This window comes from Podarcis raffonei, chromosome 10 (assembly GCF_027172205.1).
Source record: "Podarcis raffonei isolate rPodRaf1 chromosome 10, rPodRaf1.pri, whole genome shotgun sequence".
In the NCBI taxonomy this organism is placed as follows: Eukaryota; Metazoa; Chordata; class Lepidosauria; order Squamata; family Lacertidae; genus Podarcis; species Podarcis raffonei.
The window spans coordinates 65,138,886-65,151,419 of NC_070611.1; the positions used below are offsets into that span (position 1 = coordinate 65,138,886).

Genomic DNA, 12,534 nt, shown 5'->3' on the forward strand with positions numbered 1-12,534 from the left:
GGCTCTGTGGTTTAACCCACAGTGCCACCCGCATCCCAAAAGGCGATTAGACACCTGTAAAATACATATGTAATACACAATAGGTTTAACAGATTAAGGGCCATGAAAAGTAAGCTATTGGGGTGTGGTTGTTAAAATAACAGTGACATAGCCTGTGTTGTGGCACGTTCCATTCTTGAAGGACTGCCAGACATCTTTAGTGGCTTTCTGAGGAGAGTCGGATACTTAGTGAGAGGAAGTAAGCAAGTGTGGGAGAGTGGCCCAGTTACCAACTGAGTGGCAGGGAGTGACTGAGTGGCCGCTGACCAACCAGGAATGGCCAACTGGTGGTCCAACTGAGAGACTGACCTACTAAGCAGTGGAACAACTGAGGGACTGAACAGTGGCCTGAGCAAGCAACAAAACTACTCACCCAGTCAGCTGGCAGAATGACAGACCGAATGACCAAGTGACCAAGTATTAACCAAGTGGTGTAGCAAATGGCAGAATGACTGACCCAGAGAGCAGCAGACTGGCCAGGCAGTAGAGTGACCAACTGGATGGCCGAATGAGCAGCAGGGTGACCGACCAACTGAGGTCCGATTCACCAAGTGGCTTACTGGCCAAGTGAACTGCCAAGCAAGTGAGAGAGGGGTGGAGCGACTGACCAAGTGAGCAGTGGACTGACTGAGCAGCAGTGTAACTGACCAGTTAACTGACCAACTGACTGGGCAGCCAGTTGAGCAGCAGAGTAACAACGCCAGCTGGTGCTATTCCATGCTCTTTTGAGGTAAAGTACATTGTAGTTCTGAAATTAAGAAAATTACTCACAAAGAATTAACACAAAAAGCCACATTTCTTTAATCATGTAAATGTGGCTTTCTTCCTCAGGGTCTTTATTTCAAAGATGAATAAAAAAAATTATAGAAACTTCAAGTTTTATAAAGCTCTCTCTCTTCTGGTAATGAGCACAGTTACTAAAGGGTATGCAATGATTCTGAGGCATAATAGATGTCCTACTCCATCTGTGTAGACTTCAGCTGGGTGTCACTGATAATTCAGAAGGTCCCTGAGAGATAGAGAGAACATGTTCTTACCTTCTTTTCACATCACTGGGGATGCAGAGGCAAGACATCCAAACTGAGAACGTACAGTTAAATTGTGTAATACTACTACCCAGGCTCAGCATTTAGAGAACCGAAGGCTGACGTTTTAGAACATGGCAACACGAAGCATCACTGTACTTACCTCCTTTTACCATACGAGAACAAAATACCTATCACCTGCAGGGAATGAGCATGGAGTTACTTGACCATTTGTGGTTGTCGATCACTGTAGCTCATGAACGTTCTTAGAACAGTAGGAATCCTGATCCATCAATACATCTAGCCGGTGGTATAATGGTCTGGGGTTGAGGCAGGTCAAAGACTGCACTATATTTGCAGCAGGATCTCTGCAGGGTTACTGCCTCCATTGTCCCAGACCTGCCTTGTTGTTTAGTCGTTTAGTCGTGTCCGACTCTTCATGACCCCTGGATCAGAGCAGGCCAGGCACTCCTGTCTTCCATTGCCTCCCGCAGTTTGGTAAAAGTCATGCTGGTAGCTTCGAGAACACTATCCAGCCATCTTCTCCTCTGTCGCCCCCTTCTCCTTGTGCCCTCCATCTTTCCCAACATCAGGGTCTTTTCCAGGGAGTCTTCTCTTCTCATGAGGTGGCCAAAGTATTGGAGCCTCAGCTTCAGGATCTGTCCTAGTGTGCTATGAAGCTAAGAATTTGAGAACACTGAGAACACAAGGTGTTCCATAAGAATGGTGCGAAAGTTCTGTTACATGCAATGTGACTTCATGGAAAACACAACTTGAAGTCCCTCCCAAATGAGATATTGGAGCTCTCCAACTCATTTGCCCATGTAGGTGCATAGAAAACAGTAGAAAGGCAAGACATGGAGTTCTGCAATTCACTCCCAATTATTATTTATTGTATAATTATAAGATTATTGTATAATGTTGAGATCCAGCTCCGAGGACCTTCTGGTGGTTCCCTCACTGCAAGAAGTGAGGTTACAGGGAACCAGGCAGAGGGTCTTCTTGGTAGTGGTACCCGTCCTGTGGAACGCCCTTCTGTCAGATGTTAAGGAGATAAGCAACTATCTGACTTTTAGAAGACGTCTGAAGGCAGCCTTGTATAGGGAAGTTTTTAATGTTCGATGTTTTACTGTGGTTTTATAACTGGGCAAAATCTGTCACTTGTCTCACAGCCTCCATACCTGAGCACTGGAAAATAGTCAATATAGCACCAATTTTCAAAAAAGGATCTGGGGCAGATTCTGTTAAGCACAGGCTGGTTAGCTTAATGTCTGTCTCAGGAAAACTGGTAGGAAGTATTGTTGAAGAGAAAATAAGGAAGCAAATTGGGGAGAGGCAATTAGTCTTTATTATTATTATTCCTAAGTGCTCTGAAGCATTTCACTTCTCAGAGTCACTGAGTTAGTACTCTGGGGGATTTTGTCTGCGTATAAATCAAACGACGTACGGCTGCGGTAGAAAGGTTCTCACCCACCACAGAAGAGGGCAGGTCGCCAACTCCCTTTGACGACAGCTTGGCGGGATTGCTGTGGAGCAAATGTCTTGAGGATTGAAGGCTAAATCTTATCCCCTCAGAGACGTGGTGGGAAGCACTCACAGCCGGACAAGACCAAGGGTTGGCCCTGGTCATCTGGGCTAGACTGTACAGTGGGACATCCTTCATTTAGGAAGATAAAGAAAGCTTTCCCATGACCTATAGGCAACAATGTGAGATGGAGTGGCAGATGTTTCATATTATAAAAGCTGGACAACTGATGTCAACAGCCACAAAATCTCTGCTTCAAAATAAATAAAGTAGGATGCTACATGCTGCTGTGTGTGGGAGAGAGAGGTTACATGCTATGAAAAATCATGAGATTAATTAGATTGGGATAAGTGAACATCTCTGGGGGCATTTGTGTTGAAGGATTCCAAATAGGGTTGTTTTTTTACAAAACAAAAAATAATTAAACAAGAGAGGGTGGGGGAGATGTTATATTCTGGTTTCAAGGCAGAAAATAAATACTATGTGTTAGGGGGGTATGCAATAATGGTTTCCTTTTTTCAGCCGTGTCATTTCAGATTTCATGTCAGGAGCAAAAGATATTCCAGTCATATGGATGGGGGCACGAATTCAATTCCATTCACATTTAAAGGTGAACCTAACCAGACTCACAGTGTTAAAAATGATATGTGAACCAGAAAGCAGCTGATGAAATGTGCACATCTCCAAATTTTGAAATGCACATTTTCCAGCCTGGAAATGTGAAATGAACTTAAGAAAAAATGAGAAACTAAGCTGAAATTGATAGATTCCTCCATCCCTAGCAGTAATTCTAATCTTCTTTCGAAGGGGTCTTTTTCTTTACACAGGACTTAGAATTGGCAGCCCTGTAAATTGAGGACTCCTTGAAACAGCTGTGTATCCTCTGTAAAGTGGGATCCACTCGGTTCATAAGCAGAGGCGGAAGCAATCTGAGGAACCACTATCCCCCTCAGACCAACACTGGTAATCTAAAGAGCATCCTTCAGCCCCTGTGGAGACAGCCTCAACCTCCACCATGACCGCAGGCCTCATTATCACAGAGCCAAGAAGGACTGTGTCCTTTTTTATTATCTTCCGCCTGGGAACAAATTCCATTTCCTCTAGTTTCCCAGGGTCCTTGCTTCCCAGGAAGGACAATGCTAGCACAAAACAGATTCTTCATGAAGTTACGAAGGACTTCTGGGAATCCAAGACACATTGTTAATATGCTACTCAGGGCTTTGGGACATCTGTCATAATATCACGCAGTTCATTAAAAGGACGTGCATGTGATGAATGGGGAAATGAAAAACTATGGAAAGGGATCAGGAGATATTGGGAAAGAATCCAATTCCCATCTGATGATGACAATGATTTTAATCTTGGTGGGTTTCCCCTCCACCTCCCCCAAATCTGGCCGTGTCTCTTTCCCTTTCAACTAGGGCCTATTTCTCTCCAGATCCTGTGAAGAAGGTGAGGAAGACACCCATCCTAACCTGGAAACTAACTTTCCTCCTCTGAAATTTGCCTCCTGAGAGGAGGGAACAGATGAAACTGCCATTTTTGGTGTCTCTCGGTTTCTAATTTCCCCAGTCTTAAAATCAGCTCACTCCATTTCAATATACATTTTTATTCATGTCCTCATGAAAATAGCAATAATAATAATAATAATAATAATAATAATAATAATAATAATAATAATAGCACAACAGCCAGAAATTCACCAGGCAAAGGTTCATGGGAGAGAGACTTTCTGCAGGCAATGGCTTTCCCACCTGCTTTGCCCCAGCCTCCAGCCCCAGGACCATTTCCCAGACCATGACTTTGAGAACAGAAGCAGCAGCAGCAGCTGTGAAGGATCTCAATTTGATCCTTTTACATGGCTTTGTATGTTTTGTGGTATTTTATGCATTGTAATTTGCTGTTATTTTTATTGATTGCAGATTAATAATTCTTTATTGTAGTTGATAAGTGTAAAGGTAAAGGGACCCCTGACCATTAGGTCCAGTCGTGGATGACTCTGGGGTTGTGGCACTCATCTCGCTTTATTGACCAAGGGATCTGGTGTACAGCTTCCGGGTCATGTGGCCAGCATGACTAAGCCGCTTCTGGTGAACCAGAGCAGCGCACGGAAACGCCGTTTACCTTCCCGCCGGAGCGGTACCTATTTATCTACTTGCACTTTGACGTGCTTTTGAACTGCTAGGTGGGCAGGAGCAGGGACCGAGCAACGGGAGCTCAACCCGTCGCGGGGATTCGAACTGCCGACTTTCTGATCGGCAAGCCCTAGGCTCTGTGGTTTAACCCACAGCGCCACCCGCGTCCCTGATAAGTGTAAACTGTTTAATTATTATGTGCTGATGTTAAATTTTACTGTTTACAATTGGATTGCAATGGATTATTGAATATTGCTTTACAGTGGTACCTCGGTTTAAGAACAGCCTTGTTTACGAACTATTCGGTATATGAACTTTGCAAAACCGGAAGCAGTGTCCTGGTTCGCGAACTTTACCCTGGTCTACGAACGGAAGCCTAACAGTGGAAGGGCACCGGTGGCGGGAGGCCTCATTAGGCCTCATTTAGTTTCAGAACAGTTTTGGTTTCAATCAATCAATCAATTTCCTTTATTCGACCGATAGTCAGAAATAACATTACACAATAATTATAAACTATAACATCATAGGGGTACATAAATAAGGTAGGGCCACAGTACTAGACCTCTCACAGATAACCCACATCAAAGCAATCAGTTATACGTTTCCGACACTTGAGTGCCAGGAAAAGGAATTTAGCCACTGACAAAGTTGTTTTCCCAGAAGACTTATTTAGCAGATATGCTGTCTGCTTTCCTCTTTGTCGGGAACTGAGCTGGGGTAAGTGTGGAGTTATAAGGTACTGTCTTAAATCGTTGTAAATGGGACAGCTCAGTAAAATGTGCTCTGTGGATTCTACCTCACCCAATGCACAGTGGCATAATCTCTGGTCATATGGGACTCCTCCATATCTTCCCTTCAGAACTACCGAGTCTAGAACATTCAGCCTAGCCGCAGTAAATAGTCTGCGGTATTCCACGTAGTGGATATCCGCCAGGTAGCGAGCTGGAGCAGCCCGATACAACTGCTCCCCCAGAAACAACCCAGGTTTCACACGGGCTATGTCCTCCTGCCTGGCAATATCCCTTAATCTTTGAGCGATCACCGCCTTTGCGTGGCTATACGTCATGGACTCTATATAAAGGGAGGAAAAGCCGCACTTCTGCACTTCCTCTACTATCTCCCCTTCCCATGGAGATTTAAAGTTATCCCTCAGAATTAAGGGGGCCAAACAGCTTTGGTTTAAGAACGGACTTCCGGAACTGATTAAGTTCGTAAACCGATGTACCACTGTATTTGATAGAAGTTGTTTATTTTAAAGTTACTATGACTTTTTATATTGGATCAGATGGTTACTATTAATGTTTGATGTTTTATTATTATTTTTGTGTGTGTTGGAAACCACCCAGAGTGACTAGGGTAACCCAGCCAGATGGGTAGGGTATAAAAAAATAATAATAATTATTATTCTGAATGTCTGCTATCTGAGAACAGCATCTCCTTGAGTTATGCTCTAAGAGGCAGCTATTCAGCAGTATGCATGAGCCTCACTTGGAAGGAAATTCTAAAAACTATGAGAAATACTTCCAAGTAAATGTTTTTATTGTTCCTTGTATTTCATTGGTCATTGTGAAGGTGTGTCCTTGTGCTTATCAGGACGGAGACCTGATTGGTTCATAGGGTTAGCAGCCCACTTCTGACACCATGTAAGATCTCCTAGGCTCACCCACAATGGGGAGCATAGGAGCCAACTGCTAGGAACCGGTTCATCTCTCCCCAATAAAATATTTGAAGGCCCCCCCAAAAAAGTTAATGGGAATTGCAATTCAAATGGTGTGTGCCATGTCTTGTGATTGATTATGTGGGGTGGGACTTTCCTGCCCCCCAAATATTTTATTCAAGTTGGCACCCCTGCTCAGGAGGGTGGATAGGGGAGTACCAGGAGGGATTTTGCTATAGGGCTCCCCCAAACCCAGAGCCAGCTCTGCGGGAGGGAAAGGGGGGCAAACCAACCCACAGAGGAGCAGGGCAGGAGATGGGTTCGGGTTCTGACTCGGCCACCTTATTTTTGAATAGTTAGCCATCTATTTTCTGCTGTTTGTGTTCCTTTGCTCCTAACGGCGGACTTAAATGCATTAAGGACTGACACACCCCATGCCTCCATAAACTGTTCTGCCTTGGGCTTTTCAAAACCTCCCACTTATCTCAGGAGAACCACTGGACTCGAGGCATCAAATCACGGTGACCATTTATAGATGTGCTCCCATAAGCTGTGACATCACAACACAAACAATGCTTCCATTATAATAAACCTGATGGGAATATGGGAATGTTGCAGAACTAGAATAAATGATTGAATGTGGCAGAGTTATTGCTCAGGCCAAAGGACTTTGTTTATCGGACATTTATAGTTCTGGGTGTTTTTAAAATGGGCTTTCCCACCGCCACTTCTGCTAGGACGTTCCTGGACAAGGATAGACTTGCTACATGGTCCATGCATTGGTAATCTCCTGGCTAGACTACTGACTAGATGTTGAGGGAAATGAAAAGTTTTCCTTTGGGGTTTCAGAAATGGAGTACCAAGGGGTTGGTTACATTGCCCCTCACCAAGGGCACCCCTCCATTCTGGCTCGGTCGTTCTAGCCAAGGGTGAAAGTAGAATCATAGAATCATAGAATCATAGAGTTGGAAGAGACCACAAGGGCCATCGAGTCCAACCCCCTGCCAAGCAGGAAACACCATCAGAGCACTCCTGACATATGGTTGTCAAGCCTTTGCTTAAAGACCTCCAAAGAAGGAGACTCCACCACACTCCTTGGCAGCAAATTCCACTGTCGAACAGCTCTTACTGTCAGGAAGTTCTTCCTAATGTTTAGGTGGAATCTTCTTTCTTGTAGTTTGGATCCATTGCTCCGTGTCCGCTTCTCTGGAGCAGCAGAAAACAACCTTTCTCCCTCCTCTATGTGACATCCTTTTATATATTTGAACATGGCTATCATATCACCCCTTAACCTCCTCTTCTCCAGGCTAAACATGCCCAGCTCCCTTAGCCGTTCCTCATAAGGCATCGTTTCCAGGCCTTTGACCATTTTGGTTGCCCTCCTCTGGACACGTTCCAGTTTGTCAGTGTCCTTCTTGAACTGTGGTGCCCAGAACTGGACACAGTACTCCAGGTGAGGTCTGACCAGAGCAGAATACAGTGGCATTATTACTTCCCTTGATCTAGATGCTATACTCCTATTGATGCAGCCCAGAATTGCATTGGCTTTTTTAGCTGCCGCGTCACACTGTTGGCTCATGTCTAGTTTGTGGTCAACCAAACCTCCTAGATCCTTTTCACATGTAGTGCTCTCAAGCCAGGTGTCACCCATCTTGTATTTGCGCCTCTCATTTTTTTTGCCGAAGTGCAATACTTTACATTTCTCCATGTTAAAATTCATCTTGTTTGTTTTGGCCCAGTTCTCTAATCTGTCAAGGTCATTTTGAAGTGTGATCCTGTCCTCTGGGGTGTTAGCCACCCCTCCCAGTTTGGTGTCATCTGCAAATTTGATCAGGATGCCCTTGAGTCCATCATCCAAGTCGATAAAGATGTTGAATAAGACCGGGCCCAAGACAGAACCCTGTGGCACCCCACTAGTCACTCTTCTCCAGGATGAAGAGGAACCATTGATGAGCACCCTTTGGGTTCGGTCAGTCAGCCAGTTACAAATCCACTGAGTGGTAGCATAGTCAAGACCGCATTTTACCAGCTTCTTTACAAGAATATCATGGGGCACCTTGTCAAATGCCTTGCTGAAATCAAGGTAGGCTACATCCACTGCGTTCCCTTCATCTACCAGGCTTGTAATTCTGTCAAAAAACGAGATCAGGTTAGTCTGACATGACTTATTTTTCAGAAATCCATGCTGACTATTGGTGATCACAGCATTCCTTTCTAGGTGCTCACAGACTGTTTGCTTAATGATCTGCTCCAGAATCTTCCCTGGTATTGATGTCAGACTGACTGGGCGGTAATTATTTGGGTCCTCTCTTTCCCCCTTTTTGAAAATAGGGACAACATTTGCCCTCCTCCAGTCTGCCGGGACTTCGCCTGTTCTCCAGGAATTCTCAAAGATGACTGCCAGTGGTTCTGAAATCACATCTGCCAGTTAATACTCTTGGATGCAGTTCATCTGGCCCTGGAGACTTGAATACATCTAGACTAGCCAAGTATTCTTGTACTATCTCCTTAGTTATTCTGGGCTGTGTTTCCTCTGCTGAATCCTTTGCTCCAAATTCTTCAGGTCGGGCATTGTTTTCTTTATCGGAGAAGACTGAGGCAAAGAAGGCATTGAGGAGTTCAGCCCTTTCTGTGTCCCCTGTTTGCATTTCACCATCTTCTCCTCTGAGTGACCCCACTGTTTCTTTGTTCTTCCTTTTGCTACGAACATACCCATAAAAGCCTTTTTTGTTGCTTTGAACCTCTCTAGCAAGCCTGAGTTCATTCTGTGCTTTAGCTTTTCTGACTTTGTGTCTACACGTGCTGGCTATTTGTTTGAATTCCTCTTTGGTGGTTTCCCCCCCTTTCCATTTTTTGTACACATCCTTTTTTAATCTTAACTCAGTTATAAGTTCTTTAGATAGCCACCCTGGCTTCTTTAGGCACCTTCCATGTTTCCGTCTCATTGGTATTGCCTGAAGTTGTGCTTTTACTATCTCCCTCTTAACAAACTCCCAGCCATCATGAACTCCCTTTCCTTTTAGTATTACTGTCCATGGGATCTCACCCAGCACTTCCCTAAGTTTTATGAAGTCGGCTTTCTTAAAGTCGAGAAATTGAGTCCTAGTATGCTTGGCTGCTCCTTTCCGCTGTATAGTAAACTTCAGAAGAGCATGATCACTCGCGCCTAATGATCCTTCCACTTCTACCCCACTAACCAGGTCATCAACATTGGTTAGGACCAGATCTAAAATGGCTGTTCCTCTTGTTGCTTCTCCCACTTTCTGGACAATGAAGTTGTCTGCAAGGCCAATGAGGAATCTGTTTGACCTTATGCTCTTGGCTGAGTTTGACATCCAACAAATATCTGGGTAATTGAAGTCCCCCATTACTACTATCTCCCTTCCTTTTGCATGCTTGGCCATCTGTTCCAGGAAGGCATCATCTATGTCCTCCGTTTGGCTTGGGGATCTATAGTAAACTCCCACAATGAGGTCACTGTTATTCTTCTCTCCCTTAATTTTGACCCAAATGCTCTCACTTTGGCTTTGAGGTTCTAAATCTTGGATCTCTTCACAGGTATACACATCCCTGACATATAACGCCACTCCTCCTCCTTTCTTGTCTGGTCTGTTTCTCTGAAATAGATTGTATCCCTCCATTATTACATTCCAATCGTGGGACTTATCCCACCAGGTTTCAGTGATTCCTATTATGTCATATTTAGTTTGCTGTACCAAGAGCTCAAGCTCATCTTGTTTATTTCCCATGCTTTGCGCATTAGTGTACAGACATTGAAGTCCATTAATCATTCCCCCGTGTCTCTTATTTAAGGATTTTTTCCTCCCACCACTAGGTCTGCGTGCTGTTTGCTCCATTTGGTCTATGACATTTGGATGATCATCTTCATCAATTGATAGACTCCTACCTTCAGGAGCACTGTCTCCCTCCCCCACATTAGTCAGTTTAAAGCCCTCCTGATGAGGTTTCTGAGATTTTTTGCAAAAACATTCCTCCCAACCGTTGTGAGGTGCAGCCCATCGCTTGCCAGAAGTCCATCTTCAAGAAACTGCATTCCGTGATCTAAGAATCCAAACCGTTCCTGTTTACACCATTTGCGAAGCCAGTTGTTCACTTCCACTATTTTCCCCTCTCTCCCTGGGCCACGTCGTTCAACTGGGAGGACAGATGAGATGACAATTTGTGCATTTAATTGCTTCAATTTCCTGCCCAGAGCCTCGTAATCTCTTTTGATCTTCTGGAGGCTATTGCTTGCAGTGTCATTGGTTCCCACATGAACCAAGAGGAAGGGGTATTTGTCGTAGGGTTGCCATATTTCAAAAAAGTAGGGTTGCCATATTTCAAAAAGTAAAAATCCAGACAAAAATGTTGAGATTTTTTGGGGCAAAATCGTACCCCAAAATGAATTGGTTGGTATACATTCTGGATTTCCCCTGACATTTTTAGTGCTTTCTGCCAGGATATTACAGTGGACGCTTGGGTTGTGAATGTGATCCGTGCGGGATGCACATTCGCAACCCGCAGCGTCCGCAACACACAGTGGCGCGTCTGCGCATGTGCGGGTTGCGATTCGGCACTTCTGCGCATGTGCAAAGCGCGATTTAGCACTTCTGTGCATGCACGACCGCCAAAACCTGGAAGTAACCCATTCCGGTACTTCTGGGTTTTGGCGGTCCGCAACCCAAAAAAACGCAACCTGAAGCATCTGTAACCCGAGGTATGACTGTACTTCCAACTGCAGTATTCCAGTTATATCTGTGATTTGGGGGGGGTCACCAATACAGCCCCTTGCCAAGGACACAAAGGAGCCTAGGTACGTCTCTCCGGAAGACCAGACCTCACCTTCCTTAATGCCAGAATTACGCAGGATAACAAATGCCAATGTGCTATTACATCAAGCCCAAGTTCTCAAATTTGCAACCTTGGCAAGAGTTTTTGAAACAGCTCTTCGCGTGTCATTAGCCACCTGATGAAAACGCAAAACACAATTCATTTTGTATCATGGAAGTCTGGCAGATTCCCCATTGTTCTTTGCTAGACGTGTTGCCAAAGTGTTCAGGGCACACGCGGAAAAGAAAAGAAAAATTGTACAGTCACCAGCTAACATAATTTTGTGTGTGTGTTCATGCTCCCCTCCACTTCCCCCTGCACTCCAGCCATAAAGGTAAAGGTAAAGGTACCCCTGCCCCTACGGGTCAGTCTTGACAGACTCTAGGGTTGTGCGCCCATCTCACTCAAGAGGCCGGGGGCCAGCGCTGTCCGGAGACACTTCCGGGTCACGTGGCCAGCGTGACAAAGCTGCATCTGGCGAGCCAGCGCAGCACACGGAAACGCCGTTTACCTTCCCGCCAGTAAGTGGTCCCTATTTATCTACTTGCACCTGGAGGTGCTTTCGAACTGCTAGGTTGGCAGGCGCTGGGACCGAGCAGCGGGAGCGCACCCCGCCGCGGGGATTCGAACCACTGACCTTTCGATCGGCAAGCCCTAGGCACTGAGGCTTTTACCCACAGCGCCACCCGCGTCCCGCACTCCAGCCATAGGCAGTTACAAACTCTTTACTGTAAATCTGCTTTGACGCTCTTAAAAGATGCTCCCAGGCGGAGATTTGAGAGTGGGCTTTGTGCCCATGACGTCTTCTGTGTGACTTGGTGTTTCTCCCCAGCCCGATAACAGGCAGACGAGGCCTTCTGACCCGACACCTTATCAATTTGCAGGAATGGCTGAACAGTGTGATTACATTTCCATGAGGTTGAAAAGCCGGCCGAGCCAATCCAAAGCACCATTAATCTCAGGGGAGCGATACCGCCGAGGCAGGCCGCTTGCGGTGCCAAGGTTTCTACAAAAATAGATCACGAAAAGAGGATTGCTCAAGCAGGAATATGTAGGGAGCTGCCTTGCCCCCAAGTTATTAGGAACTGCTGGATCTGAGCGCAGCTCCTCCGTGTGGCGAGCCTAGGAGCTACGCATAGCACATTCTCTACTGGGGATCATGATACTCTCTGCGAAAACTTGTCACCCAGGTGCTATTTGCATCCAAAACGGTGGTTGTTGAGGTTCACAGGAAATTGCTACAGGCCCCCGATCTGGATGGCGAACATGTCAAGGATAAGAGCTAGGTAGATCCTTCTTCAGAATAAAAAGTGGCCATTTTAA

The 12,534-nt window shown here is 45.4% G+C and overlaps 1 long non-coding RNA gene across 1 annotated transcript; it reads left to right on the plus strand.

The window, feature by feature from the left end:
- The first annotated feature begins 1,819 nt into the window (after nt 1–1,819).
- Nucleotides 1,820–2,871, plus strand: LOC128422504 (uncharacterized). The gene is made up of 2 exons (XR_008332513.1): nt 1,820–1,888; nt 2,640–2,871. It is a non-coding gene; the product is annotated as an uncharacterized LOC128422504 (long non-coding RNA).
- Nucleotides 2,872–12,534: the final 9,663 nt, after the last annotated feature.